The sequence below is a fragment of the Monopterus albus genome, unplaced genomic scaffold (assembly GCF_001952655.1).
Source record: "Monopterus albus unplaced genomic scaffold, M_albus_1.0 scaffold14.1, whole genome shotgun sequence".
Lineage (NCBI taxonomy): Eukaryota > Metazoa > Chordata > Actinopteri > Synbranchiformes > Synbranchidae > Monopterus > Monopterus albus.
In genome coordinates this window covers 2,808,436-2,820,276 of record NW_018127894.1, presented here as the reverse complement: position 1 = coordinate 2,820,276, position 11,841 = coordinate 2,808,436, and the positions used below count along the sequence as shown (strand labels likewise).

Here is an 11,841-nt window from a genome sequence, read left to right as displayed (position 1 = left end):
ATGTCCTCCATCAGGTCGGTAATGGCCAAAGATGTCGATCGGTTCAACCTAAAACCATATTGGCAATCAGAGAGGATTTTATGTTTATCAATAAATGTGTCTAATCTGTTATTAAAGAGTTTTTCCAAGATTTTTGAAAACTGTGACAACAGAGAAACCGGTCTATAATTTGTGAAGTTGTGCTTATCCCCAGATTTATACAATGGAATAACCTTTGCTATTTTCATATTATTGGGGAACTGACCAAGTCGAAACGACATGTTAAAAACATGGGTTAATGGTTTGCATATCCCCTCGATTGCCCATTTAACCATTGTCATAGTGATACCATCACTATCACTGGATGATTTATTACCACATTTGTTCACTATATCTATAATTTCTTTTTCAACAATTGGCTTAAGAAACATAGAACACATATTTCTTTCAATTGTATTGTTATTTATATTAACGTCTGTACAAATGCTACTTGCTAAACCAGGACCCACATTCACAAAAAACCTATTAAACTTCTCAACTACATCCTCCAATCTCTTGACCGATGTATCATTGTCCATAAAATATGGGGGGTAATTACTCCTGCTGGTACTGTTTCTAATCAATTTATTTAATATATTCCAAGTACCTTTCATATTATTTTTATTATCCTCTAATACTTTAGAGTAATATTGTTTCTTACATTGTTTCTTACATATCCTCAATAACATAGAATGACTATTGAGAATGATCAAGGGGAGAAACGACAGTCTGCAGCCGTTCCTCTTTATCTGAGTCTGTAAGATTCATGTTCAGCTATAGAGTTCCCTGAGGCACAGGCTTTCGCTTTTTTCTTCTTCTTTTGTCATTGAATGCACTGTTCATGAATGTGGAGAGAAGCTTTATTTATTCATCCAGTTTTATATTTATATTCAGCATCTACACTGAAACAATCATATCCACTTCATCAAGTCATTTTTGTCTTTAAGGCTCATTTTCATAAGCAGGTGAGGAAAATCTGCAAGGGCCACATCATTTAAAATCATTCTAACTGCAAATCAGCTTGTTTGAAGAATTTTAAATATTCAATTATTTTTCCCCTCTTTCATTGCAGTGAAGTGACCTGCCTTATAATTTATTGCTTGGAGATACAGATGCCAGAGCTGGGATTTTAGAACCCAGCATAACCCCACCCAGAAGAAAACATCATTATCCACCAGCCAAACTTTGACAAAAATATGGCACTTTATTAATTCTTTTAACTTTTTCAACTAAAATTACATTTGGTCAGTCCACCAATTTTGTCCAGAATAAAATATCCCAATAACTATTGAACAGATTGCTGCAAACGTATGTTCAAGCTTCAAGGATTTTGTCAATTCACCACATGTGCAGGGCATACAGAAAATTGAAATGCCGTTTCTCTCTCTCACCTAGTACTGGGTGCCATAACATTTAGGAACTAAAATAGAATAAAAATAGAATAGAATAAGACCTGGATTGATGTAATTAGGATAAATCTAAACAATGCGGCCAATAAGCTGTGACTCAAAACCGAGTACAGTCCATGACAGTAGTGCAAACAATAATAGGAGATTGTCAAATGGTTCAGCATCACCAGGGCGTTGGTGATGAGGTACAAATAACATATGAATGTGCAGTCATTCGGGATCCTCAGAGGGTGATCCGTACTGACTGGTGAAACCCTGCACTTGTTTTCACCCACCTGGTAAATGTTGTATCTCTTGATGGATTGCTGCAAAACTTAGTGCAGATATTCACAATTCACATATGAAACTAATGACTTTGGTGATCTCTTAACCTTTCATCAAGGAACACCATGAGGTCAAATCTTCAGTTGTCCAAACAATGATTTATGACCACATACCTGCAAAATAATGAGATTCTCTTTATCTCCATCTATAGTGTTTATGGTGAACGACGTAAATATGAGCTTGTTGGCATGCTGATGTTAGCTTTTAGCTCAAGGCATCATTATGCATAAGTAGAGCCTTAATTAGTGTTGTGGTGGATGGCCTGGATTTAACAATAACTATTTACTGGTTAATTTGTAGTAGCAGGCAGCACAGTGTTATGGAAAGCAGAACAATACCCACAAACCCAGACAGGATGTTCATTAGCAGCGACTGTGTTCCTAGTGGCAGACCAGTAGAATAACATGCAGAACTTACAACGTACTGAACACAGCAGGTAGAAACTTTTAGAAACAAGTAGCTATCTTTTAGAAACAGATTGAAGTATTCTTACTGTGATTGCAGATTTTTTTTTACATTTGTTAACAGATGGACACAGTGAGAAAAGTGCAAGATTTTTTGCAGCATTTAACAAAAGCTGAGAATTATACTTGGTGCCTCCATTCTCAAAATAACATGAAAAATAAAGGAGCAAGACAGAAGGAGAAATGACACAAAAAGAAGCAGCATGGGGAGAGGGAGCAGACATTGTGGACAGAGATGAGGAGAATGAGATAGAGGGAGAAAAAAAAGACTACAGATAGAGACATGACGGAGGAGGAGGAGAGGCGGGGGGCTGCTGTTAAGGAGGGCTGCAGGCTTTGTAATTCTGAGAGGCTGGAAGCGCATTTGAATTCAGGCTGTGTGTCTCCTGCGCTAGCCAAATGTTACCTGCTCTAGCATGGCAACAGAGAGAGAGAGAGAGAGAGAGAGAGAGAGGGACATCGGTGAGCTTCAGCTGCAGCCTCCACAGACATACACACACGTGCATTCACAGTCACAACAGGAGTGCAAAGAGTGACTCAGGTAAGCAGGAACGCCCCTGAGGAGAGAAGACCCTTGAGAGAGGGAAGCAGTGTGGAGGAGTGAGAGGAAGAGCTACAGGAGGAGGAGCTATAGAGCTGGAAGAAAAGACAGGACCAAAGGATCTCTGAATGTGGACTCCCAGGGTGGCTTTGCAAGAGAGGCATAGACAAAGATACAGGCAATATGGATGTGGAGTGATGCGAGAGCTCTGACTGAATAAATCTGACAGACTACAGAGCACTGAGAGACACACAGGGAAGAGAATGACATTTAGTTTTTGTAGCAAGACCATTCTGGGGACTTAAGCTGGAGGGGCTGAAGGAGAGGTTTTTTGAAGCGGTGTCGGAGCAGAGAGAGGGGCGAGATGTGGCAGTGGGAGGGTAAATAAACAGCATGGCAGATGAACCACCTGTCCTGAGATGAGGTTAGTGCATGCACACCTTACAGTAACACAAGACATATGAACCTCAATCGCCCACTCCTCGGCACATCAGGCTGAATCTTCTGGTCAGTCGTTGGATTCAGAATTGCATCTGGACTCCCCACAGAGCACAGGATGTTGAAGATGCTGTCAGCATCACCTGAAATCGTTTGAGGACAGAACTAATGAGAGGGGCCAGTCGCTGAAGGTGATCATCCCCTGTGACAATCTGCGGAGGACTGGATTCTTTTGCTGGGATCCCCAAACTCCCTGAAGAGTTGGCGATCAAGTGGATCAGCTGTACCATGAAGATCCTGTGTGCGATCCTGTCCTGAAGAGACCCACCCCAGAGGCTCTACTGGCCTGTCCCCTCCTTTCCCTCCAACTGGATGTCTTGATGTATTGCTGTGGGCTGGGACACTGGCGGAGAGTGCAGTCCACCTATGTAAGTAGCCATCGCAGCATCACGTCTTTTTGATCCTACAGCAACAGTGGTGTTGTTGAGGTGAAACATCTGAAATTAGCTGTGTATTACATGAGTGATGTCACATTATTGCCTGTTATACTGTGCAGTCACTAGTCACTGTATACTTTTACAAATTATAGTGTGGATTCATTCGCCTTTATATTCAGGCATCTGCAGTAAGCATGCACAGTAACACGAGCAGTCTACTCGCAGCTGGGACTTCTGCAACCTGTTATTTGCTGCTACTCAGTGATGGTCTGTGAGTTTTCAGCCAGGCTGTAGGACAGACTGTGATATTGTCAAACAGCTCTTTGTATTGATCCCAGTACAATACTTCACACAACATTACCCAAAATGCTAATAACTGGTCTTGGATTATTTCATCTCTGGTTTGTTTTCCACTTAAGTAGACAGTTTGATTTCATCATCAAGCAAACTTATGGAACATGTTTAAATATGAGGTGATTAAAAACAAATCTGTCACCTCCTCCTTCCTCACTCACCCCACTTGAATCCTGAAACACTCGTCATGCCTCCATCTCTCTGCTTTTCTGTCCTTCTCTCCTCTCAAATGTATCATTGCACTCCTGCCCACTTCTCTCCTTCCATCCATCTCTTCTCAGCCTCTCTTCTCCCAGATGTTACAAAGGCAGCATTAGCTTTTTGCTTGGCCTAGCCTCAGGCATCACAGAGGAGGAGCATTAGCCAGATGTTTGTCTGTATTTTTATACAGGGTTTATGAAACTGAAGTGAGCAGACACTGAGGAGGAAGGGAAGGATTCAGGTAGAAGGCTGATGGAACTTTCCTGCCTCTGACATGCACTTTTGTAGTTATCCTACAGTATCTCCTTCCTTCTCCCTCCTACCTCTCCTCCTCCTTCTTGAGTCCATTTTGGAGCATGTTTAGTTGAGGTGTGATTGGCAGGTAATGTCCCAGGTAGATGTTAATCTGGTGATGGCTGTTTTCATGGGGGAAACAGCAGAGAACAGCAAATGATGAGCCCCTTTCCATCTCAGAGTAAGCTGCTGCTGATGCCAAAGGTGGACTGGGATCTCTGTGTGTTTGTGAGGATGCCGAGGCACTCTGTCTCTCTGCCTGCAAGTCTTGTCAAAATTGTCCCAGAGCAAAAATGTCTTCTGGGTGAGTACTGGCTCTTGGGCAGGTGGGTGGGGGATAGATAAGGACGGCTGTTGGTGGATTTAAGAGTTCGGTTTGAGTGCTTTTTCATTTCTGTCAGCCTTATCTGCCTTGAAATGTGTTGTCTCTGGCTTTATTTTTTTTTTATAATGAGTGCTATATTTTAGAAATGTCAGCATACAGCAGTTTGTTGTTTTAGACCCAAGAAGGAACATATTTTAAAGGTTTACTCCACAGTTCTAGATAGAGCACAGAACAGATAAAACTAATGTCTCTGATGCCTCTTTTGCACATCTGCCCCAATGTGTCAAACAGCTGTGTGGTCACAACTATCCTAAAGCCCCTTGTGCTCTTTTCCCATCTTCTTTACATGATCTTACCCAGTCAGCTGAAAAATAAAGGAGCATAAAAAAAAAGACACACTCCAAAAGGTGATGATTAGGCTTGAACCAGTGAGCATGAAGTGGGAGGAACCAACGTGCTGAGTTTGCATGACTGCAGTTAAGTGAAAATAATTACATTTCAATTATGTCCGCTACCATTAATGGGTCTTTTTTTAATATCAGATGTGTTGTTTCTAGCTGTGTGGACACAGTGGAGGGCAGAGTGGGAGGCCAAGGTCTGGAGCTTTGCCTGAAACTGTGTTTGCCATCCATCTCTTCCCTGGCAGCCCTGCCCTGCACTATTGGCCTCTGCTTGGCGATGCACACACAGACAAATATACACAAAGATATTCTGGTTGTAAGAAGCTTAGAGACAGATGTTTGTTTATGTATGTGTGAGAGTACCTGTACATATGAACACGTGTGATGTGTATGCACAGGGGGATGAGAGGCATGTGCTTTCTGGGGTTGGGGCAGCAATAACAAAAATTAAACTTGACAAAACAATCTCAAGTCAAGGTTACTCGCTTGTTCTGGAGCTTTCAGCTGTAACACGCAGTACTAATCAGCAGACTGAATTTTCTTGTTTGCTGCTGAACTGTTTTTCATGATTCTGAGCACCTCTAGGACTTCTCTAACAAACTGACTAGAATTTCAATGGCAACTCAGCCAAATCAAACAGCTGATGATGACCGTGTGATACTGTGAAAAGCTCCAGAACAAGCAAGCATTGGACCTTGATTTGTGTTGTTCTGTCAGCTGCTTCTTCTACAATGAAAAACATCAAGCTCAACAAACTCCACTTTTTGTTGAGTTGGTTTTCAGGTGAAGTGGAAGGTGTTTATGCATTTTTACCAGCATCTAAAATCAACTTGCATTGACTTGCTTTTTAAGCAAATTAACAACCATCCACTATGCTTAGAGGTCTGGAGTTAAGCATAAGTTAAGCATTAGTATTTTGTTGCCAGTGGAGGAGAGCTGGCTCTTGCTGGAGGAGATATGAGGTGTCATTGAACAAATTGTTTAATCCCAGATCACGGGCTAAACATTGGGACCTTGTAAAGAGGATCCTTGCTTGTAGAGATATTAAGGACATTGGTGTGTGTGTGTCTTTGTGTATATGTAGCCTGTGTGCAGCACAACTTCAGATGTGTCTGACCCAGAGGTCAGTGTCACAGCCTGGCCCAGCTGACCACAGCCCTGTAGTTTATTTTCCATTCTTACAGATGAGAGTTATGTAACACTCTCATCTGTGTCCCTCTCCTCCCAAAGCGCTCCCTGGAGGTTTTGATACTTCACTGTATCACCCATCTGCTGATGTCCCCTGGCTGCCTGTCTGACTGGTTGTAGACTACACTGACAATTGAAACAGTCAGTGTTGCTTACCTTTAAACAGTGGTGGAGGAAATACTTAGGTCCTATATATATGAGCTGTTAAATCGGCGCAGTGGAGTAGAAAGTGCAAGAATTTACTGTGAAATTTAAAAAGGTCTCATTAAATTGAAATACTTATGTAGGCTGTAGGTACCTCAAAACTGTATAATATACTTACTTATATCCCACCACTTGTCCTGTGACCTTTATGGTGGATGTATGGCAAGTTTAATGAATGAGCATTTTTTTTCTTTAGATTAGTTGATTTGAGAATCTGTAGAAGTCTGAAAATGGTGAAATATTCCAGTATTTTACAATCACAAGTTTTACAGTCACGAGTCTGAAAAAAATCTTTAGGCTTTAATCATCTTGTGAGCCCTTAGGGTGTTATAAACACAGCCATTAAGTAATGATTTATATTATTCATAGCACATAGACATGTGGCTACATGGGTACCCTGAATGCACACAGACCCCAGTGTAAGCACTTCCACACAGTCAGGGATAACTAGAGGATGCAAGCATGAAATCTGTGATGTGCAGAGAGCATCCTCTGTGTGTGACTGATTCTTGGCAAGTGTAGAATTTGTAGTAAGAAGAGAATATCAATGTTGGGCTTATTTAATGATGAATACTGAGTTTGTTTGTAGTTGTATGGTGTAGCCTATATAAAGAAATTATGCAGTGCTGGCATATTTTAATCTCATCATTGTTTTTGGTGCCAGGCTCACTTCAACCATTGTATATATTACAAAAAAGAGCGATAAGAATCATGCATAAGATGGGGTATAGGGATCACACCAATGTAGCTTTCATACAGTCTAAATTGTTAAAATTTTTGGATATAGTGGGATATAAGACTGCTGTGTTTATGTATAAAGCCAGGAACAATTTATTACCTGGTGGAATTCAAAAACTATTTAATGAAAGGGAAGGGGGATACAATTTAAGGGGTCAGTTAAATTTAAAAATTCATGCTATACGTACAACCAAAAAAAGATTTTGTATTTCCATAAGTGGTGTAAGAATGTTAACACTGTAATAATCTTTTTTTAGTATAATACTTGTGTGGTGTAGAAGAGAATTATCTATGTAGAGATACTGCTTGCAAACCAATGATGGTCAGATGATGTCATAGGGTAGGACTGGATAAGTCTGACTTCTTCCTACTCCATTCAAGCATGTACTAGGTATAAGCAAATTGATATTGGATTATGACAATCATGTGTGTTGTCATATCAACTGTCTTTACATGCTTGAAAGAATAAATCAAATCAAATCAAATCAAAATTATAATAGGCCTACTCCAGTGTTTGCAGCCAAACCACAGTAAGTTGTTTGGATGCGCTGGCACACTCACACAAATTGTCTCTCTCTCTTCTTCTTCTTCTCTCTCTCGCTCACACACACACACTCTCTCTCTCTCTCTCTCTCTCACACACACACACACACACATATATCAAGAATGCATGCGCACCAGACGGAGCTAACTCTGGTCAACAACATGAATGAGACAGTCTGACTTTGCGTTATTTAACACTCACGGACAGCGCAGATGGGTTGGATAGCTTATTCAGAGTGAGTGGTGTGCAGTGCAACAGATGCCACATCGAGAAATAAGCCTCTAATACCTGGGGCTCGGGAAAGGGTAACTACAACTGACAATAAAGACTTAAGTGAAACCCCTCACGCGTCTCATCCTTGTCACTGGTTATGCCCTGCGCGTCGCTTTCTTAGGAGATATCTCACCTTTGCGCACGAGACGGCGTGCAAAGTACGGGTTTAGCTGCTTGTACATCCTCAGATACTCTCACCTAAGTGTTGAGGTAAAACCTGAAGTAAAACCAGTATTGTGGCAGACTTGTCCATGTGTCATTTAGTGGAGCCAAGTGAACGGTAATTGGAGCTTGTTACAACCGTGGCCTAACACAAGCGGAACATTTAACCACTATGTCGCCTAAGAAAAAGGTAAAATGCCAAAATTCTTGTGTTTTTCGTGTGCGTGTGTATGTGTGTGTGCACGCGCGGTACCATCTGTTGTACTGGGGATTGATCCTTGTGTGGGGCCTTTCCACATCATTGCATTTATTAAAACAGTTACAATGCCCAGGGCAAACAGAAATGCATGTATTATGTCATGTGTCCAACTGAATACAGTTATTTGCTTAATCAATAGCTCTTTGCCTGTTTCCTTCACCTATGTCTGTTGGACCATTTTAGTAATGGGTCAGACTCATTATTTGCTTGTATTTTACTTAGAAATTCAGTATGAAAGCTATATGCAGCAAGGCAGAGAGAACTAATTTCTTCTATTGGGGACACCTAGCCCCTTTGGGCAGATAAAGTTGGTGAATAGTTAGTGAACATAGAGGCACATTTAGTAGCTACAGAGCCACATATTTCCCTCAGGTGTCAGTGGAGACCAAAACAGAGCTAAGTGGAGAGTGATTGTTGGACTTAAATTCATCAAGTGGCAAGAAAGCACCTCCAAATAAATGTTTTGTGAATTGGCAGGTGTATAAAACCCCAGCTGTTTGCTGACACATTAGCCATAGCAACTTAAAAGAATGAATTTAATACATGAGAGGCACAAACAGGGCCTGAAACCTCCCGGTGTCTGGATGGCCTGCTGTCATGGATTACAGTGTACTGTTGGCCCACTGCTTGCTACCTTGAATAGGAAAAGCCTCTTAGTAGCTGTTACTGGGGCTTAATATCCAGATACCTGCTCTCCTTCCAGGCAGGAAGTGGCTCAATAAGACCCTGGAGCTGTCTGGAAGGTTCCAGAAGAATCCTTGGTAGAACCGTTTCATTTGGAATTTGGGTGATTTTCAAGATGGGTTGTTTCGATTTTTCTCTAGAATATGTTTGTGTGTGTGTGTTATGCGTAACTGGACTGGACTGGAATAATTTCAAAATAAATATTTCCTACTGCAGAAGGGTATAACAGAAATGCAGTGATAGAGTTGGTTCAATACCTGCCTTGGTTCAATAAGGGAGTCACAATGGGAGGGGTTGGCAAAATGTTTTTTTTAATCCCCACATGCACACACACCCCTCTTTATAGCAGCTCTAATCATGTTGCATCATAATGCTGTACTGTGCAGAAGAGCAGAGAGATGTGCCATCTATGAACTATAGATGAATGGTGTGTTTTACAATAGTCAAGCAAGCCAGGAATTAAGTTATAGATAATATTAATGAAGCAGTTGTATCTATCCAGTATCTGATGACAGGGAGCTTGAGCAGAAGCATCAGTGCTGGCTGTGTGTGCTGTGTGTGAATGGCTTGCATTTATCTCTATAACTTTAAATCCCAGATTGATGCATGCTATCTTAATCTCCTTACTCAGAGACAGTCATGACCCAGAGAGAGGACACTAAATGCACATTGCTTTTTCTGCCATAATGATTTTTTTCCAATTTTAGTCTTTGGTGCTGTGATTTTCTTTCCAGTAAATTTGTTTTCCTTCTTGATGTATTTCAATTGTCTCTGTAGTAGCATCATTAACTACAAAACAATGATCAAATTGTATTATCATGCTAAAGATGGATCATAGACTGTAGACATTTGGGGTAAGACCTGATCCCAACACTAAAATAAACAAATCAGACGCGGTTTGCTAAACCCCTCCATTGAACAGCTTCCACAGTTATTGTAAAGTAAACATGTAAAATGGAATCTTCTCACATGTAGCAGTGTGGGTTGGGGCTCAGTAGTTTTAAACTCTTTAACTAGTAACCACAAATTGATAACATCACAAATAATGATTTTATGATGTTAACAAAGTGTATAGACATAAATTACATTTCGTGCCGTACTGAATTGCTTCCCCTTTTGATCTATAGGCTAATTGGAAATCTAAAGGACTGTGATGCAGCCTTTAATTACACAGATAGGGGCATGTGCCAAAGTAAAGGTGATGGTGCTGCCTGGCCAGATAGCATTGGGCAGAGGGCATGGAGCCAGTCTCCTTCAAACAGATGATGCAAAGCAGCTGATTAGACAGGGCTTGGAGAAAAGCGTATGGGAACACAGTGCATTGAAATGAACAAGCTGATACTGACCAAGAGATACAATCGCAAAGAAGTCATCAGTGGAATAGCACATGAAATACGAGGGGACTGGAGTTATCAGAAAAAAATGTAACTGCGCTTCAGCTACAGAAAGCACCAATAAAAGGTAATATTTACAGGTGAAAATTAGGGATTTATGAGCACTTGGGCTTAGTGCCAGTAGATCATTGGAAGGCAAGCACGAAATTAGTCACAATTAGAGTAGTGAGCTGCTCTACAGACAACAGTTAACTGCTGTGAAGGGTGTTTGGACTTATTTTGATGTCCACACTTCAGAAAATAAATTATTTTCATTTGCTGCATATTTAATTTTGGTTTACTGGCCATAGGATGAAGACTGGAATCTGTTATCTGTACATCCCTGGAGACATTTATGCAGGATTTACAGTCCTTAGTTGCAGATTTCCTGTTGAGTTAGATTTTCTTTTAATCTTCAGCTGAGCTTGTTACCCTAGTTGTTTTTTCATAGCTAAAAATGAGACATAGATAACGGTAGCACCTGGGGAGCAGCCAACAAGGTGCAGGAAACTGTAGGGAGTGAGTGGCAAAAGCACACACACACACACACACACACACACACACACACACTCCAACCCCTGCTGCAAAATGTTAGAATAACAGTGCCCACCACAGCAAGCAGATTCACACATTCACCGGCTGTGGTCCACGATCCACTTTTCATTTACGCAACAGTGTGCTTAACCCTGCTCTCTCGGTCCCTGTGGAGTCTCTTTTATAGTTCATCTCACCACTGTTGCATGTGGACTCTGATGCTTGAAGTTTGATGCTGGCTCAGTCTTGAGTCCTCAGAGAAAGGTTCACATACAGTATGTGTTTTTGCCATTTATGCATACATGTGTCTTTGTGTGTTACTCATTTATGGCCTGAAACCAGTTTATCATTAGATATTTGACATCTTCATCTGTGTGAAGTAGCAGTGATATTAAACAAGCTGACCTAATTATACTGACCTTCTCTGTTGAGACCTGTGTCAGTTCAATAACCCTTCAGTGGATCTTCCTGCCTAGGTGTCATGCTCAAATACTGTTTAATTAGAGCCTGCAGTGGATTTTGTTTTTGAGACAGTACTGGGGGTGTGGAGGGTGATTTCTTTCTTATATGTATTTTTCTAAGGATCACAGCTTACAAGTTACTGTACAACAGGAGAAGTATTTTTTATCAGTGGGAGTCAGTAATGCTTATGTGGCATATTTTTATCAGTAGTTGC

General features: G+C 41.0%; 1 protein-coding gene across 1 annotated transcript in view; it reads left to right on the top strand.

The window, feature by feature from the left end:
- stam (signal transducing adaptor molecule (SH3 domain and ITAM motif) 1) overlaps window positions 1-11,841 on the top strand; it is a 37,559-nt gene that overhangs the window by 16,497 nt on the left and 9,221 nt on the right. The window lies entirely within an intron of this gene.